General features: G+C 40.7%; 1 protein-coding gene across 4 annotated transcripts in view; it reads right to left on the reverse strand.

Annotated features, from left to right (window-relative positions):
* STRBP (spermatid perinuclear RNA binding protein) overlaps positions 1-10,328 on the reverse strand; it is an 87,999-nt gene extending 77,671 nt beyond the window's left edge. For 3 of the 4 annotated variants that reach the window (XM_023730717.1, XM_023730718.1, XM_023730715.1), the window contains exon 1: positions 10,295-10,328. The gene's annotated coding sequence lies outside the window, so the exon portion shown is untranslated. Of the gene's footprint in view, positions 1-9,428; positions 9,603-10,294 lie in introns of those variants that run through there. The other variant, XM_023730716.1, reaches the window with a different exon arrangement.
* Positions 10,329-10,817: the final 489 nt, after the last annotated feature.

A 10,817-nucleotide genomic window follows, 5' to 3' on the forward strand; every position in this document is an offset into this window, starting at 1 on the left:
GGGGAGGGGAAATCACCAACTAGATGGTAGACAAGTGTTTTTACTCTGGTGAAGGGAAAGATAATACATGACATAGGGGAAGTCAGCACAATTTGACCAAGGCAAAAGACACTTAGAAGAACACAAGGGAGGGAAAAAAAACCACAGTAAATACTATAACATATACAACCCTACAACAACAATAAAAACAAATAATAACTTACAAGCAGGTACAGAGGCAGATACGCATGCTGAACAGGGGAAGGAGGGCATATAGGAGTATACCCACATACATATATAGGTTAGGCTGTGGATATTTTTACATACATCTTTGTGTATACAGCATGGACGTTAATATATATAAAAGAGCACAAAGGGAGCACAGTCATAGAACCTTCCTAGCACATCTAAACATCTTGAGGGATCAAGTTACTAGAGCTGAGGGCCGGGGACCATGGTCTCAGGGGACATCTTTGGTGAGTAGTGTCTGGGGTCTTAAAAGCTTGCAAGTGGCCATCGAAGATAAATCTATTGGTCCCACTGTGTCCAAAGCAAAGGAGAATGAGGAAAACCAAAGATATAACGAAAATATTACTTCAAAGGACTAATGGACCACATGAACCACAGCCTTCACCAGCCTGAGCCCAGAAGAACTAGATGGTGCCCAGCTACCACCACCAACCGCTCTGACAGGGATCATGATAGAGGGACTCGGACAGAGTGGGAGAAAAATGTGTAACTAAATTCAAATTCCCAAAAAAAACCAGACTTACTGGTCTGACAGAGACTGGAGGAACCCCGAGACCATGGGCCCCGAACATCCTTCTAACTCAGAACTGAAGCCACTCCCAAAGTTTACCTTTCAGCCAAAAATTAGACAGACCTATGAAACAGAGCCCTGGTGGCACAGTAGGAAAGAGCTACGGCTGCTAATCAAAAGGTCGGCGGTTCGAATCCACCAGTCACTCCCTGGAAACCCTACTGGGCAGTTCTACTCTGTCCTACAGGATCAGTATGAGTTGGAATTGACTCAACGGCAATGGGTTAATAAAACAAACAGTAACACACGCGAGGAATATGCTTCTTAGTTCAATGAAGTATACCAGACCAAATGGGAACACCTGCCCAAAAGCAAAGATGAGAAGACAAGAAAATAGGACAAATGGAAACAGGGTACCCAGGGTGGAAAGGGGAGAGTGCTGACACTTTGTGGGGACTGCAACCAGTGTCAGAAAACAATATGTGTATAAATTTTTGAATGAGAAGCTGATTTGCTCTGTAAACTTTCACCTAAAGAACAATTTAAAAACAAAAACAGCCCTTTGGGGTAGTGCTACTCTGTCACGTTTTGAGTCGCTATGAGTCGAAATTAACTCGATAGCACCCAACAACTTCTCCATTATAAAAGAATAACCACAGGTCCGCTATAATAAAGTACCCTGAAGGATCATTACCTTAAGATGAATTACGTAAAATTTAAGCACCGATACATAGTCAGTAATTAATTACCCATTCTGTACCAAGTACCAAGGAGCACTGGTGGCGCAGTGGTTAAGAGCTCAGCTGCCAACAAAAGGTTGGTGGTTTGAATACACCAACCCCTCTGTAGGAGAAAGATGTGGCAGTCTGCTTCCATAAAGATTACAGCCTTGGAAACCTTATGGGGCAGTTCTACTCTGTTCTTTAGGGTCACTATGAGTCAGAATCGACTCAACAGCAAACGGTTTGGTTTGGTACCAAGAACTAATCTTGGCAGTATAAGGAATACGAAGATGCATCAACTCAGAATACACTAAGTAAGAGCAAATACATATAAATTCAATACCCTCCCTTCAACTCCCTTCAAATAAATTAAACTTTCTCTACATGCTGACATTAAATTTCTATGTAAAATAGTAATGAAAAAGAGAATACTAAATTTCAGTATTTTCCTCTGGAAATTTCCTTTATTTCTTATATTAAAAAAAGGGCACATAAGGGAAAGCTAAATTGAAAAACCTATAAATTACACATTAATAGCCAATACAAAATCCTTACCTAGTCCAAAAATCCAGCTATTCAGCCCTATCCAAACACTGATAATAATGAAAAAGCTCAATCCCACCATATCATTTGAAGTTTTGCAACACTGGGCAAAGGCCAAAAGGTCCTTTCTCAACAGTATGAACAAGGTGATGTAATGGCTGCAATCCTAACATAAAATGCACGGTATGAGCCAGCTAAGTCGAACCAGAATGATTTCGGAATACTTGCTGTCAGAGAAAGAGATAGAAAAGATCTTATCAAGTAATCAACCAAAGGAGGTCACACCAGGAAAACACATCTCCACACTGAAATAAATGGACACTAGCCCTTCCCAGGAGCCCTGGTGGCACAGTGGTTAAGAGCCCACTGCTAACCAAAAGGTCGGCAGTTCAAATCCACCAGCCACTCCTTGGAAACCCTATGGGGCAGTTCTACTCTGTCTTACTGGGTCGCTATGAGTCGGAATCGACTCGATGGCACAGGCTTTTTGCTGTTGTTGTTGTTGTTTAGCCCTTTCCAATCTCTTAACATACTTTGAGATTCAACCATGAGGCTGGTCACTATGGAAAACAGAGCAACATTTCAGTCAATGAGATGACTGATTTGATGAAGAACCAATAATTCAATGCATTTAAACAAGTATTTATTAACTACCTACAATATGCCAGGCACTGTTTTAGTATACATCAGTGAACAAAAGTGACAAAAATCCTTGCCCTTGTGGTTTAAGCTCAGAAGATAAAAACAACCAAAATAAATAAATAAATAAACATAAAAATAAATAAATTAAACAGCACGTTGGAAAGTGTGAAGTGTAAAAAACAAGCATGCACAAAGGTTATGTGTGGAAGAGGAATGCAGTTTTAGACAGGATGGTTAGGCCTCATTGAGAAGGAGACATCTGACCAAAGACAGGTGAGGGAGTTAGTCATGCAGATATCTATGGAATGAGCATACCAGGCAAGTAAAAGAGCAAAAGTAAGGCCCTAACAAAGAATGAAGGAAGGAGCCCTGGTGGCATAGTGAATAAAGCACTCGCTGCTAACTGAAAGGTTGGTGGTTTGAACCCACCAGCCACTCCACAGGAGAAAGATGTGGCAGTCTGCTTCCATAAAGATTACAGCCTTGGAAACCCCACGGGGTAGTTCTACTCTGTCCTATAGGGTAGCTATGAGTCAGAATCAACTTGATGGCAGTGGGTTTGATTTGATTTGGTCTAAGGAAGAGTGTGCCTGGTTAGCTGGAGGAACAGTGAGGAGAAGCAATTGTGGCTGAAGCAGAGTGGGAGGTGGAGAGGAAGTTAATAGGAGATTAAGGCAGAGAACAGAGAGGTGGAGGGAGGGGTATTCATATAGGGTGGAGGTCAGCAGATTTTTTCTTTGAAGGGTCAGATAATAAATATTTTAGGCTTTGGGGGCCATAAGGTCTCTTCTCAACTATTCAACTCTGCCTTTGTAGTGCATAAGGAGCCACAGACAAATGGTATGGCTGTGCTCCAAAAAACTTAATTTATGGACAATAAAATTTTAATTGTATATAATTTTCACTTCACAAAATACCATTCTTTTGACTTCTAGTCATTTAAAAATGTAAAAACCACTTGGCCTGCAGGTCGCAGAAAAACTGGCAGTGGGCCAAATATGACCCATGAATTTGTCAACCCCTAATACAGGACTGTGGCTTTTACTCTGACTGAGATTGAGAGTCCTTAGAGTTTTGACCAGATAAATAACAAGATTTGACTAGTATTTTAAAAAGGTCACTATGATTACTATATTGAAATACACCGTACGTACAGAAAGGGTGATGGCAAAGAGATCACTTAGGAGGCTACTGGGATAATCCGAATGCAATAAGGGTGGCTTAGGCAGGGATGGCGGCCACCGAGGAAGTGAGGAAGTGATCGGGTTCTGGATATATTCTGAAGGTAAAGCTGACAGGACACTTCTTAGCAAATTGAATGTGGGGGGTGAGAGGACAGAGGCAACAAGGATGACTTCAAGGTTTGTGCTTTGAGCAAATAAATGGATGGTGTTGCCATCAACTAAATTCGGGAAGGTGCAAAGTAAGCAAGTTTTGGGAGGGAATCAGGAATTCAGTTTTGGACATGTAGAGTTTGAGATAGTTATTAGATATCTAATATGCAGCCAGCTGGATATAAGCCTGGAGTTCCAGAGAGAGGTCTGGATTAGGGATATGAATGTGGCAGTCTTCAGCATATATGGAGTATGCATAATCAAAAATTTTGAAGAGATCGCCAAGAGAATGGGTGTACCAATGAACAGAAAGAAGCAGGAGGACAGATGCACAACTACAGTCAGAGAAGAAGTGGTCTGAGGGGTAGGAGAAAACTAAGACTGTGTTGTCCTGAAAGCCAAGTAAAGAAAACTTACAAAAGAGGCAAGACTTATGAATAAAAACAGAAAAAGGGATACAGAATGAGGATGGAAATTCCAAGATTTTAGTCTCACTTTACTACTATGGATTTTTTAATTCAAAGATGCCTATATTTGGAAGTCTTGTATATTACTGTATAAAGTAATTTTACCATGCAGGAACTTATCCTCTCTTACACTATTCTATCCCGAGTTCAGCCTATCTTTGGGGGAAAATTTTACCTCTGAGAATGTCAGTCTCCCTTCAAAAATTTCAATGACTAGTCATTACCTAAGAAGACATTCCACTCAGATATTCTGTCTGACATCCAAGATCCTACATAGTACAGAGCTAATGTAATTCTTCCCCAGTCATTTCTCTCACCACTGTAGTTCCAAAAGCCAAACAGGAATAATGACTCTTTCTCAGAACACCTTGCAAGGTACTACCACTAAGCTTTAAGTTACACCATTCCCTTACCTAGAATGCAACCCCTACTCCGTCATGATTTGTCATTGTCCTACTCATCAAATGCTCATCTTAAATTTACCCCTCCATGAAGCTTTACCTAATATTTGAGTTGAATATAGTTTCTTCCTCCTCTGAACACTGTTTCAACTTCCTTAGTAACTTTTATATCACTCAGTTTTAGCTATTCTTATACATTCCTTAATGAAATGACTTACCTTTATCTCCACTAACGTCTAATACAGCCCTGCAAACAGGAGAGGCTCAATAAAAATTTGAATTCCACCCTAAAATTATCTTTGCTTAGAGAGTGCCATAGCTGTAGACTCTAGGGAGACTCCATCTGACAGGTCACCATCTCTGTCGATATCTTTCCATGGCAGTCATTATCACACTACATGCAGCACTTAGACAATTTCTGATCCTTCCTCCATAAGCACAACTTCCATCATTTATTTGACTTATTTCACCCATACTGGGTTAATCCTCCACCCCCTCCCTTGAAGACTTTAGCACTTAGCTCATTGGCCCACTATCAACTCTACTCCTAGCATAATTCTTAGTGATTTCAATAACCATATAAATGACCATTCTAAAATGATGGCCTCGGAGGTGGGGCCAAGACAGCATAGTAGTCAGACGCTTCCTGTGGTCCCTCTTACAACAAAGACCCGAAAAAACAAGTGAATCGATTATTATGACAATCGAGGAGCCCTGAACATCAAAGGCAAAGTCGAGGAATCAGACTGGGTGGCAGGGGGAGGGAGAGACGGTTTGGAAGCAGCAAAGAGTTGCCAGGCCTGACCAGGTGGAAGCCAGTGCCCTTCAGGCTGGATTGGCTCACATGCGCAGTGAGGCAAGCAGTGGGAGGCATTCTCCACATCAGGAGAGGCCCAGCAGCAGAAAGTCTACTCAGGCATCCAGAACTAGTGAAAAGCAGTGTTCAATCGGCAAACAATAAGTACTTGCATCTAGCCTACCACGCAGATTAAAAAACACCCCACTTTGGGAAAAACTTCTCTCCCATTTACCTCCCCACTCCCCGCTATGCACCAGGTCCCAGGCTGGCTTCAGCGACTGCTGAGTCCCCAAGGCCAGAAGGAGGACCCATCACGCGCCCTGAGCCATTCTCCTGGCCTTGGAAAGGGAATAAATTAACAAACAGGGAAAAAATAATCTGCCAGCTCCACTAAGCCAGAAATTCAGGGTAGCACAGCTCCTTTGCCTAGGCACAAGCATAAGGGATCCACAGACTCTGAATGCCTTTCATCCCTGCATAGACTTGCGTGAGCCCATTTCAGCAGCATAGGCCCTCATTACCACAGTTCAACAGGGTATACACCCAGAGCCAAACTTCAACTGTTTCAACTGTGAAGGGCAGGTTTGTGACATTTGACATTGCTCTCCCCATTAAGCAGGTTCCTCATCTGCCCACATCAGGGGACTGAGGACTGGTGGCTCCATCCATGCCACCTAGCCACCCGTGACAGGGGTCCAAGAATAAGTGGTGCCCCCTAGTCCTTATAGCCAACAGCACTGGGTGCTCATAGTCCGGCTACAAAACCCACCCATCTACACGCTCTAGGGAAGAACAGGGACACAATTTCCTCCCAGACACTCGGAGGCAGCTGTCACCTTCTGCTTGCTCAGCGTGTGACCCCCTACTGCAGCCAGATACCTGTGCCTACCCATGCCTGTCTAGGACTGTAGCTGAGAGCCTGCACCACACACTTGGAGACCAACTACCTGGACACCTGAGCTGAATCTATACAAGAAAAGTAAATGGACTCCTGGGCTCACATACTTAGTAACAGATCTAACCACCTGGTGACAAGATGTTAGAACTTCAAAGGCGCCAATAATCAAACTAGCTCACATGAGCAGCCTACTTAGGTGTATCAAAACAAAACAAGAAATAGTAGGAAATAGTAGCAAGCATAAAATAGATAAATACAGTAACTTATTGATGGCTCAGAGACAAGAGTCAGTATAAAATCACATAAACAGGCAGACCACGATGGCTTCAGCAAGCTCCCAAAATAAAGAATCATGAAATTTTCCAGAGGAGGAACATTTCTTGGAATTACCAGAGGCAGAATACAAAAGATTAATATACAGAACTCTTCAGGAGATTAGGCAAAACACAGAACAAGCCAAGGAATATACAAACAAAGCAACAGAGGAACTTAAGAAGATTAGAGAAGAGCATAATGACGAATTTAGCAGGCTGCAAGAATCCACAGAGAGACAGCAAACAGAAATCTAGAACATTAACAATAAAATTTCAGAATTAGACAACTCAGTAGAAAGTAACAGGAGCAGAATTGCAGCAATGGAAGTCAGAACTAGTGAGATTGAAGATAAAGCACTTGACACCAACTTATTTGAGGAAAAATCAGATAAAAGGATTTAAAAAACTGAAGAAACTCTAAGAAGTATGCGGGACTCTATCAAAAGGAATAAGCTACAAGTGACTGGAGTACCAGAACGGGGGGGAACAGAAAATACAGAGAGAATTGTTGAAGATCTGCTGGCAGAAAACTTCCCTGATACCGTGAAAGATAAGAAGATACCTATCCAAGATGCTCATCGAACCCCACACAAGGCAGATCCCAAAAGAAAGTCGCCAAAACCAAAGATAAAGAGAGAAACTTTAAGAGGCGCTAGGGATAAACGAAAAGTTATCTACAAAGGAGAGTCAATAAGAATAAGCTTGGACTACTCAGCGGAAACCATGCAGGCAAGAAGGCAATGGGATGACGTACATAAAGCCTTGAAGGAAAACAACTGCCAGCCAAGAATTATCCAGCAAAACTGTCTCTCAAATATGATGGCGAAATTTCCAGATAAAGACAAGTTTAGGGAATTTGCAAAAACCAAACCAAAATTACAAGAAATGCTAAAGGGAGTCCTCCAGTTAGAAAATCAATAACATCAGATAACAACCCAAGACTAGAACTCAGGACAGAGCAACCAGATATCAACCCAGATAGGAAGTCACAAAAATAAATCAAAGCTAAAACCCTGAAAATAGGGAAACAGATGTCATTATGTAAAAGATGACAACATTAAAACAAAAAAGAGGGAATAAAAAAAAGTAGACATAGATTTTTCATATGGAGAGGAAGTCAAGGCAATATAAAGAAATAAAAGACTGGTTGAAACTTCGAAAAATAGGGGTAAATATTAAGGTAACCACAAAGGAAACTAACAATCCTACACTTAAAAATACAAAACAAGAAAAATATACAAGACTTAGCAAATACAAAATCAATAACAATGAAAAAGATGAAAAGAAAATGCATAAAGAAAAACAACTCAGCCCAGAAAATTAACTGGAACAAAGACACTGTCAGCAACACACAAAAAAAGACATCAGAATGACAGCACTAAACTCATACCTATCAATAATTACACTGAATGTAAACGGACTAAATGCACCAATAACGAGACAGAGTGGCAAAATTGATAAAAAACACGTTCTGTCTATATGCTGCCTACAAGACACACACCTTAGACTTAAAGACACAAACAAACTAAAATTCAAAGGATGGAAAAAAAAATATTTTCAAGCAAACAACAATCAAAAAAGAGCAGGGGTGGCAATATTAATCTCTGACAAAATAAGACTTTAAAGTAAAATCCACCACAAAGGATAAGGAAGGACACTATACAATGATTAAAGGGTCAATACACCAGGAGGACATAACCATAATAAATATTTACGCACCCAACGACAAGGCTCCAAAATACATAAAACAAACTCTTAACAGCACTGAAAAGAGAGATAGACAGCTCCACAATAATAGTAGGAGACTTCAACACACCACGTTTGGTGAAGGACAGAACATCCAGAAAGAAGCTCCTAAACTGTGAGAAAATAAATTTCTCCCAGCACCACCCAAAGAAAAATATAAAACTTTGCTTCCCCCAACCTTCCGCCTCTCAAGAAAAGGCAACTCCATTCCTCCAATTGCTCTTACCAGAAACTTGGGAATCATCCTTGACCTTTCTCTTCCTCTCACACCCCACATCTGATCTGTCATCAAATTCTGTCACCTTACCTTCTACCTCTATCTAAAATCTGGCCACTCCTGACCACTTCCACTAGTCTAAACTACCATCACCTCTCATCTGGATTATTCACTGCCATCCAACTGGTCATCTTGCTTCCCCACCTAGAGTTTATTCTCAGCAATAGCATCCAGTATTCCTTTTAAATCTAAATGATGTCATGTCATTGCTCTGCTAAAAACTTCCAATGGCTATCCAACTCTGAGTACACGCCACATATGGTCTGTAAAGTCCTAATAAACTGACTGCTATTAACTTCTTGACATCATCTCTTACCACTTTCCTCTTCACTCATTCTGCTCCACCACACTGGTAACCTTGTTCACCATCTCAGAGCCTTTGTACTTGGTTTGTCCCAGACACCCATATAACTGATTTCCTAGTTCTTCAGGTGTCTGCTCAAATGTCACCTTATCATGAGTCCATCCCTGATCATCCTATATAAAGTAGCAATCCGTCCCCCAGCATACCTATTAACCTGTTCTATTTCTCTCCACAGTACTTACCATTGGCACATGATATCTTTGTTTACTGTCTCCCTCAACTAGAATGCCATCTATCCATGAGGACAGACTTAGTTTTGTATACCTAGAACAATTACTGAAACAAAGGAGAAACTCAAATAAATTTCTCAAAATATTTTCCCATACAGCATTATGAATTCAATGCTCACAACAGCCCTGGAAAGTAGTGAAGAATAGGATAGTATAAATTTCATTTTTGGTTTTTTAAAATATGAAAGCATAAATATATACAAAGATATAAAATGATTTGTCTGTGATCACACAGTAAGGTACCAGACAAATCAGGGTCTCCAGCAGTTTTTCCAATACACATCACTGTCTCTACAAACAAAGAAAAAAGCCAGTGTATATTTAATTCTGCACAGTGATCTTTAAAAGCTCAACCTGAAACCTATCCCTTTAAACCATGATCAAACATAAAGCAGCACCAGAATTGTACATGCCTCAGTCCAGTCCCTGGAGAAGAACACGAGGCTTGGTAGAGGGTTAGCAAAAAAGAAGACTACCCTCAATGAGATGGACTGACACAGTGGCTCCAACAGTGGGCTCAAACACGGCAACGATTGTGACGATGGCACAGGAACAGGCAGTGTTTCGTTCTGTTGTACATGGGGTCGCTATGAGTTGGAACTGACTCGACAACCCCTAACAACAAAAGACTATGATACAGGTCATGAGGCAGAATTTACACATCTTGTGACAATTCTGACCAAAAGGAAAGGGGCGATATGCCCAAAAAAAAAACACCGTTTAAGTATTCAAGTATTCTGTGTCCTCCTGTGCCCACTGCAGCACACTTAATACTGAAAGGTAAACCAGTACCTTGGTAAACAAGTTTCAAACAGTACCTTTGATTCTTGAAAGACCTTCTGTTGCCATTCTACAGAACAGAGCATGACAAAGAAACGAAATCTGGAGACAGAACGGACACAATTATTTCTCTTAATTATTAGAGTTTGCAAAATGACCTCAGAATGTGCAATCTATTTTTAAATAAGCAGTACTATTACAAACCACCAATTTAAAACAATAGAAGTCTTCTTGTTTTTACTTTGGCAAAATGAACTACATACAACAGGTTTTGAATGACCAAAAAAAAAAGCATAAATTCATCAAGGATTAGGTCAATACAGGAAATGTTTCTTATTATACCACAGTGCTAAAAACTAAGAAATATATTAGATCCTTCAATAATATAATTTAATTTCCAGACTCTTGGCAACATTCATTCTCTTTCTGGCACCCTATGCCACAGCTGAAAACTGTGTATCTAGGTCAGAAAAGACAAGCAGCTTTTCGGAACAGCTCAATATCTTTGGCACAAGTGTTAATAATTCAACCCTTTCAGAAACTCCTTTTAAAATGCCCCTG

This window comes from Trichechus manatus, unplaced genomic scaffold (genome assembly GCF_000243295.1).
Source record: "Trichechus manatus latirostris isolate Lorelei unplaced genomic scaffold, TriManLat1.0 scaffold00038, whole genome shotgun sequence".
NCBI classification, from domain to species: Eukaryota; Metazoa; Chordata; class Mammalia; order Sirenia; family Trichechidae; genus Trichechus; species Trichechus manatus.